Raw genomic sequence first — 14481 nt, forward strand, 5'->3', positions numbered from 1 at the left:
TTAGTCGTTCCAAATCCCTCCCCTTCCCCAATGGACCCCACCCCTCACACTACGTCCAGTAAATGTACCTCAAATAATACTAAAATCATTAATCTACATGACTGGCAGTAAGCTAGAAGAATACAAGCTAAAACGTGCAGCCAGAAGTCTAAAGAAAAAGGTAACAATAAAACAAATGAAAGTTAATGTCTCCATTCTCAGTTGTATTTGTAAGGCAGCATGCAACATAAATAATGGGGACTGTTGCAGATTTTATTCTCTCATACTAGACACTATGAAGTAGATTTACTAGAGTGCAGTTTTGCAAAACCATACATAGAGGATCAAAACATTGATGCTCTGCAATTACCAAATACACAACAATGCTGTTCTAACTACTGTATTAAAAAATGGGAATGTGCCACATATTGCAAAACATGTTAAGTTGTAACATGACCAATTGCTATACTTTTTATCTAGGTTGAAACTGACCTGCACACAGTTTGTAAAGGCAAATCCTCCCCAAGCACTAGGGGCCTGATTCATTAAGGATCTTAAATGAAGAGGTACCTTATTTCAGTCTCCTGGACAAAACCATGTTACAATGCAAGGGGTGCAAACTAGTTTTCTGTTTTGCACCTAAGTTAAGTACTGACAGTTTTTTCATGTAGCACACAAATATCAAGTATAAATTTCAGTGTACAAATAAGCTATCAAGTATTTGTGTGCTACATGAAAAAACAGTCAGTACTTGACTTAGGTGCAAAACAGAAAACTAGTTTGCACCCCTTGCATTGTAACATGGTTATGTCCAGGAGACTGAAATAAGATACCTCTTCATTTAAGATCCTTAATTAATCTGGCCCTAGATGCCATGGGCAGAGCCGTAACTTAAAATTGGAGTGCCTGGGGGCCAGAAACAAAAATGCTACGCACAGCCCTCAATTTTAACCAAATGGACCTAAAGTATTCATAAACAGCCCCCCCCCCCCCACCTTCAGCGTTGCGCTCTTCGTAGTCCCCCATCTCGCACAGCCCTAGTTATGGCCCTGGCCATGGGTCACCTGGGTACTCACCTGACACTAGTTAATGTAAAGAACTAGAAATGGGGTGTAAGAGAGCTGGGATTTATACTGTATAAACAAAAAGACATAATCCGCTGCATTCACCATGTATGAACTGGGGTGTGAGAGCATCCAGCCCACCCGTCTAGCTTTAGACGGGACAGGCCCCATTTGAGGGCTCTGTTGGCGGAGATTCTGCCCGCTGCTCTGTGTAGCACTGGTGCATACCACAATGAAGGGGTGTGGAGGGAAGGTGAGAACAGTACAAGGCTTTAAAATTGCTAGGCACACTACAGGAGTGCGGCCATGCCCAAAGAGAGATCAGTTGGAAGGTATGCAAGAGAGGTGTGCCAACATTGTATAAACAAAAAAACATTGATACCCTGCACTCACTAAATACACAAATAATGTTGTTCTAACTACTTTTCTGTACTAAAAAGTCATCGGGAGGCCAGCATCACTATGATGGTACTATGGCCGATACAGAAGTACTGTGAAGTAACATAGTAACATAGTAACATAGTTGATGAGGTTGAAAAAAGACACCAGTCCATCAAGTTCAACCTATTTTGGATCTCCTGCGATCCTGCACTTATATTTGAAATTAATCCAGAGTAAGCAACCGCTAATCTGTTTCAATTGTGAAAATCCCCCCAGACTCAATATTGGAGTCCTATTTTTACCCTAAATCCACTACTATTCTTCATTTTAATTAATGGTCGTATCCCTGGATACACCTTTCCGCTAAAAATTTGTCTAACCCTTTCTTAAACATATCTATTGAATCTGCCATCACAACCTGCCCTGGCAATGAATTCCATATCTTGACTGCCCTTACTGTAAAGAACCCCTTCCTTTGCTGGTTTTGAAATTTCCTCTCCTCTAACCTTAGGGGATGACCACGTGTCCTGTGTATGGTCCTAGGGGTAAAAAGTTCCCATGAAAGCTCTCTGTATTGACCCCTAATGTATTTGTACATAGTAATCATATCTCCCCTTAGACGCCTCTTTTCTAAAGTAAACATGCCTAAACTGGCTAACGTTTCCTCATAACTTAATGACTCCATACCCTTTATCAAGTGACGGGTAGCTTATCATATATTTGCAAATGTGTGCAACTAAGAGTTCTGCATTTCATTTGCAAACAAAGCACAGTTTTATTTTGTCTATTGTACTGGCTGACTGTAGTGTCCTGGGAAATTTTCTGTTTTTTATAAATTGATTGAGTAACTTCTATTTTGCATATCGCTGTCTCAGAACGAACACCCATGCTCACACTTCTGGGGAAAAGTATCAAGCTGCGAGTTTTCGGCAGGAATTGAAAGGTGGAGATGATGCCTATGACAACTAATCAGATTCTGGTGATCATTATTTAGAACATTCTACAAAATGACAGCTAGAATCTGAATGGTTGCTATAGGCAACATCTCCACTTTACAAACCCACCGGAAACTCGCAGCTTGATACATTTCCCCCCTGGACTCCTTGACAGGACAGCATCATCCTGCCCTGTAGTTTCTCTCTTAAGCTCACTTACTGAACCTGTGAAGCTTTTCCCCACTTGGATCTAGGAAACATTTTATCACCCCTAGTCTCTGACTGTTGAAGTCAGAGTTAATGGGGCAATAGAACATTTCTTATCAACGCAATTTATCAACAAAATCCCAATTAAGCAGGAGAGCTATTCTGAGCTGCCCCAGATATGCTGGCCTGGAAAGGTAAGGGTTAACTTACTACTTTACTGCGCCAGCCTATGTAACTGTACATGAGCAGACTAAAGACATTTGCACATGCGCAGCAGAACTTACTATTATAATTTAAAAAAAGTTAAAAATAGAAATTATTACAAAAAAAAAATCAATATCAATGCAGTCCCTATGCTGTGATAGACAGCTCCTGATAGGCTGCCCAGCTGGTATGTAAGCAGGCTGACGATAACTCAAATGTGCGCTCTTTATTATTTTGTCTAATTTTTTCTATTTTATTAGGAATTGTCACACAGAAATTCCAATTAAGAGCAGCAATTACCCACAATTATCAAGGTTTGGTAATTTGGGGCTTTATGTAGTATTTGATTCTTAATATCCTATGTTAGCTAATCACTCTTTTTTATATAAAGTGTGGCATATATTTTTCCCTATTGGGATCACACGGAAGCACCCACTATTACCCATTATATTTAGGTAAAAAAGTTTTTTTTCTTGATATTAACTAATTTTCCATTGTCCTCTGTTTATTTTATTTTTTAGAAAAACAAAGTTTGCAGCAATGAACTGAACGACATCAACAAAAATGTATTATTTTATTTTTTACCCATATGGATTACATTGGATCAAGGAAAGAAGAAGCCCTGTGAGTCGCATCAATTTGGCCAAAATATTGCAATCTCGTAATTTCATTGTGGAAGTGGGGCCAAAATGACACGATTCACAGAGGATGGTCTGCTCTCCAGGACCTACCCAGAATTCGGGAGTCTCCCAGACATACTGGGAGAGTGGGCAAGTATGATTATGGGTGGGACATATGTAATGCACACTTGTGTCACTACATATGACAGTATGTACTGGCACCCATGTGCATGCTGAAGCTTGTAGAACTGCAAGCGCCAGAATGCAAGAACAGTCATGAGCTGTCAGTACATCCTGGCACCTGTATTGTCACAGGTGTATGCACAACATTTTATCATCATTTCCCTGGTACCCACCACCCAGGGGTACCAGGAGTGGCTCAGGGCTAATCAGCATTGGGCTGGTCAGTTGAAGGTGCTGGGGCTTGATTGTTTGTTTGCCTGCCCCCTAGAGGATGGGGCACAATGCTGGGTAGTTTGGGTTTGCAGCCTAAATTAATAGCCATTTAGGATGAGTAAATCCTGCAGTTTGGAGCTGAAAACTGCATCCGAAGTATGGCAGTTTGCAAAACCGAAAAATATACCACTTAGTAACCTTCCCACCTAGTGTTTCGATTCACACAACTAGGCCACAAGAGATGTCTTGAAGTAAGAAGTCAGTAGCATTTATAGGCAGCAGAGAATCCAAAACTACTAATAATTCTGACTTCAATTACCTCAAACTGATAATGGATGAAGCAAAAAGCAGTTTAATCCCGGATAACAGTTGAATTTCTGCAATGGTACAGTATTGACCATAAATATATTTAAATACACATACACTGATTCTGGGATCAGACTAAGCTCTTAGGACCTGAATCATTAAAGAGAGCAAAGCATAAAAAAGGAGTAACTTTGTACCTGGGCAAACCCATGTTGCATTGGAGAGGGAGGTAAATTTAAAACATGGGGGCAGATTTATAGTTGGGGTAGCGCATGTCCTAGATCAACTTTACATATCAATGTAAAAATAATGCTATCAAGTATTTGTGCGCTACATGAAAAAACAGCCAGTATTTAACTTATGTGCAAAATAATAAACTAATTTGCACCCCTTGCATTGTAACATGGTTTGTACCAGAGAACATTTACTCCTTTTTTTTGCCTTCCTTTCCTTAATGACTCAGGCTCTTAATGTTACTGCAGATAGGATCTCAGTAACATGTTTCAGACCAGTCTGTAGGTAACTAGCAATAGGCCCTTACACCTTAGACAAAAATAATCATCTTGCTAAGTGCAATTGTTCTTATGTGTATAGTTTTATTGTAGAAAGTGTATGTTAGGAACCCCTCCAGCCGGCACAACACAACCCGGAATCTACTCTGCCAGTCAGGTGTTCACTGGAGCCCCTGATGGTGGGGACAGACTGGGCTGCAGACTGACATAGGGTCGTGAAGTGTGTACCGGCTGGGGAGAACCCAGGCAAGCGGAGTAAGGTCCACATAGAGGTCAAGGGCCGGCAGCAGACAGCGGTATCAGTAAACAAGCTGAAGTCAGGGGTCACAGGCGGATAGCAGAAGCGGTAAACAGGCCAGGGATCAGGGTCACAGGATACACAAGCAGTGTCAGTTCAAAGCCAAAGGTCATACACGGTAAATCAGAAGTGGTCTCAGAAGACTAGAGCAGGAACAAGCAGGTCAGCAGACTGGAGCACAGAAGCTATAACCGGCAATGAGGTAGCAGACCTCATTGCCTTAAATACTAACCCCAACCAATCAGAGCCTAGCTCTGCCAGAATACTGCCCATATTTAATTAGCCCACAGGCTACCTATGTGCGCACGCGCCCAGCAGTTCCCCTTGCTGGGACGCGGCGATTTATCACAGCTTCCCGACCGTTGCCTAGGCAACAGCGGGGCCGAGCCCCCGGAAGTGACGTCCTGGTCGCCATAGCGACGGCCGGGACAGAGGCAGGGGAGTCGCGGCGGCTCAGCACCGCCGCAGCTTGTAACAGTGTAACATTAAAATTATTTCTAAAAGTATAAGAATTATAAGTAATAATAAATAAATAAATATTACATTATGTTTTTCTTATTAAGCATGTTAATTACTATGACAGCAAATTAAGCCAACAGCAGAAGTAGCTATGTTGCGGTGCCTTGTAGAAGGTGTAGCAATAGTCTGTCATCACAAAAGGACTAGGTAACAATGTTATGCCACCTTCAAAGTGATTGGTAACCAGGGCCGGACTGGCCATCTGGCACATCTGGCAAATGCCAGAAGGGCCAATGGCAGTGTGGGCCGGTCCGGCTCCCTGCGATCCCCCTATTAAATTATATTAAATTATTTTTTTTAGCCCCAGTGGAGCCGTCATGACGTCACTCAGTGGGCTGACCCGGCTCCCGCGCTGTAATAAAAAAATTCACTTACCATAAGCAGACTCCAGGAACCCACTGTGCGCCCTCTACAGCCAGTCCAAAGCGGCCGCGCGCGACGTCACAACATCACATCGCGCGGCCGCGTAGGACTGGCTGTAGAGGGCGCACAGTGGATTCCCGAAGTCTGCTGAGGTAAGTGTATTCTTTATTTTCTCAGGGAAAATGGTGCTGGGGGGGAGAGGAAGAGCACCCGACAATGCGTGCAGGGGGGGGGGGGGGAAGAGGACCCAAAACTGTGTGCAGGGCGGGGGGAGAAGTGAACCCAAAACTGTGTGCAGGGGGTGGGGGGGAGAGAAGAGGACCCAAAACTGTGTGCAGGGGGGGGGGGAGAAGAGGACCCAAAACTGTGTGCGGGGGGGGAGGAGAAGAGGACCCAAAACTGTGTGCGGGGGGGGGAGAGGAGAAGAGGACCCAAAACTGTGTGCAGGGGAAGGGGAGAAGAGGACCCAAAACTGTGTGCAGGGGGGGGGGGGAGAAGAGGACCCTAAACAGTGTGCAGGGGGGGGGGGGGAGAAGAGGACCCAAAACAGTGTGCAGGGAAGGGGAGATGAGGACCCAAAACTGTGTGCAGGTGTGTGGAAAAGGACCCAAAAATGAGTGCAGGGGAAGGGGGGAGAGGATCCAAAAATGTGTGCAGGGGGAGGGGGGGGAGGACCCAAAAATGTGTGCAGGGGGGAAGAGGACCCGAAAATGTCTGCAGGGGGGGAAGAGGGGCTGAAAATGTCTGCCGGGGGGGGGGGGGGGAGGGGCGGCTGAAAATGCCTACAGGGATAATGAAATGTCTTGCGTGGTATTTAACAAATAGAGCAGCTTTGGGGGGCATGATATCTTTTTTGCGTGGCAGTTACATGGCTGCTCTCTGGTCTCAGCTATCACTAGAATATTAATTACCAGTGAGATGGGGCTGGTAGAGGTAAATATTCTATTGACCACAAATGTTCAGATATTACTTATATATGTCTGTACAATGGGGTAGTGTTATCTGTCCATAATGGAGTATTTTTTTTTTTAATTAAAGAGCCTAATCATTCAGGGTTTGTTAACATTTTGCAATATAGTAAAATTTTTGCATTTTCAATACAGGACTCCAAATTTCCAGAAGCCAGCGAGAGGACAACAAAGCAGCAAGAGAGAAGAGCAAGAACAGGTAAGAGATAACGGGGCAATCAATCTCAATTTGAATGCTGGAGAATATTTCGGAGTATTCCTATACATTGGTGGGGCGGGGGTAGGGAGGCGCTGTTGGTGTATTTGCCTACGGTGACCGAAACCCTTAATCAGGCCCTGGGTTTCTGTAGTCGTTTTATGTTTTCGCACACAGTATGCTTTTGTAATTCAAGCAAACTGATTTGCACAACAAGGGAATTGATCAGGGTGGGCAGAAGACAAAGTGTGATACACATGTTTGTGCTGCTGCTTAACATGTTGGACTGCACCAGCAACACCACTTCAGTGTGCAACAATATCGCGCATGGAGCCCACAGCAGGTGGGCCTGTGTGTTTTAAATGCCAGGGCTGATTTTTAGTCCCAGTCCGGCCCTGTTGGTAACAAATCCAACATTTTGTCTGGTTGAAGTCTGGTATTTTGAAACAGTGTCCATGAAGCTATTGTAAGCATAATCATGAGCAATATCACATAAGATTTCCTGAAGAAAGCAAATAAGAACAAAAAACATGGTGATCATCTGCACGCTTCCTGATTCCTGTGATCACAGTAACTTACGTGGAGATGAGAAAAGGAGCATTGCTCTGTCCCACTGTGTGTAGCGCAGCCTAATGTACCACTTTACCAGCGCATTTTGAGAAGGTTAACATCACATCTGCACTGGGGTCATGAGTTTCATTCCCAGTTTGTATGTTCTCCCCATGTTGGGTGGGTTTCCTCCGGTTATAACAGATTCCTCCCAACTTGTAGGGACATTGAGCATGTGTCGGCAAACATGAGTACATCCATCAGAGACTTCAAGATATAGGAAGGTTACGGTTGTATGCCAGAAGAGCTAGACCTTTGTAGAAGACTTTACCATTTTATTAAACCTTTAACATGTAGTAAATGCTGTGGAAAGTGTAGCTGGATATGACAATGAAACCAATACCTTCAAGACTCCCTCACTGCCTCTGGAGGTTAGCCATGGCTTGCAAAAGATTTTGAGCATTGTGGAATGCCAAGCAATGATGGAGGGCTGCACTGCTATAGTGGAAAATGCTCACAAATTCAGAACGATCTACTGCCTCAAAAACTATGAAGGCGTCAAGAAGGAACGTGCCTCAGCTCCTACCTTTCACTGAAAATGTGAAAAAAATGCACTTGTAATCTTGATGAGAAACAGCAGGCATACCAACAGTTTATCCACCGAACCTTTTCTTAAATACAGAGCATAGTTTGCAAAGGTCACCCTGGCACAGGTGGTTTCATTTAATCGGAGAAGGGAAGGAGAAGTTTCCAAGACGCTATTAACTACTTTTTATTCCAGATATACTTTGGATCTTCACAAAAGTTTTGCCCTGGTGCTTTCTGAGCTTGAGAAGCATAAATGTCACCACTTCACAATGATTTAAGTCAAAGGAAAATGAGGTAGGAAAGTTGCAATTCTGCCAATGCCAGTAATGCAAAGCGCAATGGAACATGACGAATGTGGTGTGACCACTGACAATGTCTACAAGACCAGCTGCTTTGTCACATTTTAGAGGTTCAATTGTTTCCGTCTTTTTGCTCAGGAATGTGGAGCTAAAAATCCCCCAAAACCGTTTTGGAGGAAGCTTCGAAAGGAAGTTGCTACTCTGTCAAAAGTTGCCCTCATCGCCCTTCCCCTGGATCCGCCAGTGCAAGGTGGGCGAAGTAAGAATCCAGCAACACAGGACACAACCACAGCCAAGCAAAGTTTGCAAAAGTTGGTGTAACACATTGTTTTGTTACTTAAAGCACTTTGTTTTCTCTGCGTTTCTCAGATCCATCTGTAATGGACAATTCTGCTTTAAGTTTGTAAGGAAGTGAAGAAAAAAAACTTGGACAGAGAGCAGATCAAAGCTGTGGAGAAACACCTGATGAAGTTTATTCAGCCAGTCAAGGTGCCCTGAAAGCTTGATTGTATAGCATGCATCATGGCTGAACCATTTGCACTGAAAGATCGACCTGGTTTGCTGTGAAAATTTACGTAAACAACCGGACAAACAACTGTAGCTGGATCACTTATAAATAATTTATTGTAACAATATATTTAAATTATTAGCACAGTGTGCCAAATTATATTGTTGCAAGCCATGTATCATTCTTTTCTGTCTGTTCTTGTTTTAGCATGCTCGGAACCAGCATTCTCTTTAAATCTAAAAAATTTTCCTAAAAAATCACCTTAGGCCTATCCTCCAAGACATATTTTAATATGTTGTCTTCTTTCAAAATGCTAAAATTCCTTTTAACAACGTTAAATGTGTTTAAATTGATCATTTTTCTGCATTTAGTGAAGGGACATAATAGAGGTGTATATTTTACCAGCATTATAGCCTCATATTTTAGTCATGTTATAATCCATTTGTCATTGTTAAAGTTTATATATGCCTCAAAATATCCCAATTTGTGTGGTGTATTGTAGGGACATGTAGTCCCAATAAATCTTTGATTTTTAATCTGTTTGAATATATTGCATCCCATGCTAAGGGAATACATTTCATAGGTTTTTCCCAGCGCTGGACAAATTTGTGTATTTTCCTTTGATCTGATGAATCGTGGTCCAAGCTGCAGGGTTACCTAGGTGACACTCTCAATATAGAGTATGCATCATTTTTTCTGACTGTTAGCGCCGAGGTGGTTCCCTAGGGAACCGTGTGTTTAGTGATGTGGAAGTTAAATTGTGTTAGATGCAAGATTAGATAATATCCTGATGTTACATTATCTGATCAGACGTTGGGGTGCCAGCTGGGAAGGGGCCGGGTTAACCCCTGCCCACATGTGTGTCCAAAACTGAGACATCCTGATAAAGTTCCTTGCAGCCCGTCAAAGAGATAGCAATGGGAGTATGAGAGGTCTGAGAGACAGAGTGATTAAGGAGAGTGAGAGACACCCTGAGAGAGTGGAAGAGCTTCCCAGATACCAGAGCAGAGAGGAGCCATCTTGGACACAGATGCCGGAGACCAGTGCGACTGTCACGGGCACTAGGAGTCTTTACCCAGTATCACCCGCTGATGGTCTTATCAGAGCAGTTGAGTTGGTATATGATACTCTGATGGCAGGGTTATAATGGAACTGGAAACAGCAGATGGTTAGAGAATGCTCAGAAAGTCTATGACTAGCAGCACTGGTAAACAATAGGTAACTGAACACGAGGATCTGGATGGACAAGGACACGTGAGGGTAGTCAGTGGTCTGCGCACGGCAAGTTGTACCACTGCTATAGCGAGAAGAATGTCCAGGAGTAATAAGGAGGTGGAAGTCAGCGGTCTGCGTATAGCAAGTTGTACCGCTGTCTGTAGTGAAGGAATGGAATCCAGGTGAAGGTAACGGGGAAGTCAGTGGTCTGCGTGTAGCAAGTTGTACCACTGCTATGTGAGAGGATATATGCAACTGGTGACACAGGGAAACAGGAATCAGTGGTCTGCCTCTAGCAAGTTGTACCACTGAATATATATGTGAGGAAGGACACAAGGAGATAAATGCACTGAACTTGATCCCACGTTGAACTGCACACAATAATAATAATGAATGAACAGCACTGCACAGATAAACAAAGTCACTAGAATAGTCCAGCAAAAGGTAACACAGTCAATAATAGCAATAGTCTCAGAGGATGGAAACTCCGGAGGAGAACAACTCAGTCCAGATGGATATGCAATACACCAGCACAGTCAATGAGAAGTATGCATACCGTGGTTCAGATGAGCAGGCTGTTAGAGATAGCTACAGGGATACCTGAGCGGCAGGGAACTGACGAGATGAGAAGTCCTTGCAGAATGGAAGCGGCAGGTAGGTGCAGCGCACTGTAGGTAGGCCAGCAAGGACAACAAAATACTCAGGAAGCAGTAGTATATCGAATTGAACAGTAGGAGACCACGGGAGAGCTGAAGCGATGTAGCAGAGCTGGAAGCCGAGGAGCGTAGACTCGATGCTAACAGGCAAGTTGACACAAATGGACACACTGTAGAAGCAGTAGGCAGCGGGTCAGCTGACGGCAGGTAGAATGCAGACTGGAGCGCTGAGACGAGCAGGACTCTGTAGACACGCTGAAGTAGCTAACAGGAATCAGCTGGAACAGTAGCGATGTAACACAGGAGAGTTGGAGAGATCTGTAACTTGTTAGACACACGGAGGCAGCGGATACGAATCAGCTGCTGGAGTCACAATGAAACACAGGAGAGTTTGCAGTAATCTGTAACTGTAGATATACGGAGGCAGCGGATAGGAATCAGCTGCTGGAGTCACGATGAAACACAGGAGAGTTTGCAGTAATCTGTAACTGTAGATACACGGAGGCAGCGGATAGGAATCAGCTGCTGAAGACACTAGGAACACGAGGAGAAGAAGTGGTCTGGAAACCACAAACGGCAAACAGGAATCAGCATAAGCTGAACACACGAGGAGGCACTGGAACACCTTCAGAGACTCATGAGGAATGAGACTCCAAGATCAGGCAATGTGGTATTGACCACAGGTGCTTAATATAGGGAGTGTTGCCTGATCAGCCAATTAAGTTAAAGGAACAGAACTGAAGGTTAGAAGGGACTGCACATGCGCAGTACCTCATTATAATGGACGGACACGGTTCCTAGCTACCTTAGAAGTAGCACTCACAGTCCGGTGAGTGACAGCGACTAAGTAACCCATGTTTAGCTTGCTATTGATTTACTCGGACTGAGTAATTTTGTTACTTTTTCACGTAATTTCTATGTTATATGGTAGCACCTCCCAATAATCAATATTGAGAATAACATGAATAGGAGATAGAGACTGAGTCTAACACTGAGGAATATTTCACCTTCACATTATTTACAATCTGTGGGAAAGCCCTAACTGTGTTTTGAGGAGCCAGCTTGTACTAAAGTGACTGTATGCTCATGCCGAGGAGGAAAAGAGAGAACAGTAATACCTGATAAAAAGTGAAAACTTTTTTTAAGCATATATTTTAATAATAATTTGAATGATTATGGTATTAAGAGCTGTAAATTAAATTTATAAAATATATATTTTTTTTGTGTGTGTTCTTATAGGACTTTATATTGTACATACGCATGGGCTTATCCTGCACTGTGTTTTGTATGTCTGTATACAGCAAGTAATGTGTAGCCAGAACATACTTATACCCAGATTAAAATGGAAATGTTTCTTGAGATCCGCTTGTATTTGAATACTGGTGTACGTGCATACAAGTTACGTTCACTGTTTTTGTAGGTTCTGCATGATATGGCTTGTCACGAACAGCACTCACCTGAGTCTGCGTGATGTGGGTGTGACACAGGGTTAACCAAAACACAACCACCTGGTCTATCTAAAATGATTAAATCCTTCCCTATCTATGCCACACACTAGCTTTGCGATACTAATTTGTCACAACCAAGGTTTTTTCGGACAAGAGCTGACACTCTTATTTAGGAAGCCTTCGGTTCTCCCTAGCATTAATCTAACACAATTTACTTTAATCAGAGTTCACATAAACCACAAGGTTTGCACAGTTTCAATTATGTAGCGTCTGGACCAAACTGTCGCGTGAATTTGTAAGAACACAGAGACTAGAACTTATTAAGTGTAATTTAATATGGAAAATACATCCACAATGCTTAAGATAAGACAGATAATAAAAGACATACAAATATAGTGCAATTGTTTCTTATAAAATAAAAAGGATAAAACACAGAATTGATACCTCACTTAGAATCAAGGTTCTGGTGCTGGGAGAAGCAGAAAAATGGGACCTCTTCAATCAAATGACTCCCTCAGAGTGAACCAAGACTTACATTTCCACTATAGTTTAAAATCCAGCTACAGGACCCCCCAGCCCTCTTTCCTGTGAGGTCAGAACCAACAGGATGGTAGAATGCAAATTAGGGTTTTATGACTTTGCTGTTGGAATACCTTTAAGTCAAGTTTTCTTTACACCGTCCTAACTTTTCAACAGTATGGTTTACAAACATAATTTTACCTCCACACAACAGGTCATAAGTTTCCCTTCATCTGCATACCACACATGCCTCTGGTAGGTATGATATTGGAGAAAATGAGATGATATTTTCCTGTGACCCTATTCAGCTTGAATCTCTCATTAACATACAACCCAGTCTCTGCAGTCGGCATGTCTGGGGTCTCCCAAACATGTGTTAGATTTCATTGTCTTGCAAGAGATATCCTCAAAGGCTTTCACATTTGCGTCCTGCCATAAATGGTATAAGGTGCTACCCTTATCTACCAGCCCCCTCTGGGTAGTTTAACATACACAAAACCCATTGATCTAACAGCTTCTAAGAGAACCATGTCACACTATTTCTAGGAAGTAATTCACAAACATATATTTGCAGATTTATGCCTAAAAATTAGCTTGCACGTGACATGGCTGAAGAACAAAACCTTACCTAAAGAAGTGAGGAGACCAACCTGAAACGCATTGAAGATGATTGGAGAAGAAATCCATGAGTGCAGTGATTCTTCAAGTGAAATTGTAATTTGAAAACAGGTTTGCAACATAGTTGTGTTTTTAATATTGTAGCATAAAGACTGTGTTAACTATTTGGCGATTGGAGATTTTTTTGTACTGTTTTGAATAAGACCGATTTCACCTAGGTGAGTGTATATATTTTTCATGTAATTACACAACATATTTATATGGTATGCACTATGATATGTTTTATTTTTTGAGTACCAGTTCACATGCATAAAATTGGCTCTTTTGAAACAGCACTTGGGCATTGTTTGAAAACACACTCATAAAATCAGAATGAGAGTACAATTTGATACTAGTTATCAATGGTTTAATTAAATTAAAGAAACAGGGAATAATATATTTAATTTTTTATTTCTTTTAAGTACATCTACAAAGAAATTTAGAAAATTCAAGATTTGGCTGACCACACTAGGAACAAGATTTACTAACAATTGTGTTTGGCGGTGGTTTTAAACTGCCGCACATCACCGGCAGCTTATTGGTCCAAACCTCCATATTCACTATAGAACGCCGGCGATTAGTAGCAGTTTCAAAACACCTAGTAAAAACTGCCAGAAAAAACACAGAAGGCACATTTTTTAGACCTGCTTGTCATTCAGAACATAAGAGGAGAAGAGGAGGCACCATTGACTTATGAATTATGAGGGCAATCATTATGGATTAAGAGGGCAAAATGAATCTATAAATAATTAATGGGGCAAATTTATTTTTTCATTATATTAAAGGCAATATTATGATATTAATAAACTATAGGGGAAATATGCATATATAATTATATTGAGGGGCAATACTATTTTCTAATTGGGGCAATAATTATGTTGGGTGCAACACTTATTATTATTTCATGATGGCGCAATCTCCCATTTCTCGCTGTCACCATAAACCCATATTACCAGGATTTTGATCACCCCAGAGCAATCCTTACGAATTTGCACCCTTAGAAACCCTGATGATGCTCGAGCTACACCCTGGAAGATGTACCTCTAAATGACCCTACAGATTATAACAAGATACAACATAGACCGTTATTTAAT

At 42.2% G+C, this 14481-nt stretch overlaps 1 long non-coding RNA gene across 2 annotated transcripts; it reads left to right on the top strand.

Annotated features, from left to right (window-relative positions):
* The first annotated feature begins 101 nt into the window (after window positions 1–101).
* On the top strand, window positions 102–10344 carry LOC142160670 (uncharacterized). 2 transcript variants are annotated; one of them, XR_012693280.1, is made up of 5 exons: window positions 102–160; window positions 3292–3544; window positions 6888–6951; window positions 8279–8379; window positions 8523–10343. It is a non-coding gene; the product is annotated as an uncharacterized LOC142160670 (long non-coding RNA). The 2 variants fall into 2 exon arrangements; XR_012693279.1 differs by having other exon boundaries at window positions 8279–10344.
* The last annotated feature ends 4137 nt before the right edge of the window (window positions 10345–14481 follow it).

The sequence above is a fragment of the Mixophyes fleayi genome, chromosome 1 (assembly GCF_038048845.1).
Source record: "Mixophyes fleayi isolate aMixFle1 chromosome 1, aMixFle1.hap1, whole genome shotgun sequence".
Classification (NCBI taxonomy): Eukaryota; Metazoa; Chordata; class Amphibia; order Anura; family Limnodynastidae; genus Mixophyes; species Mixophyes fleayi.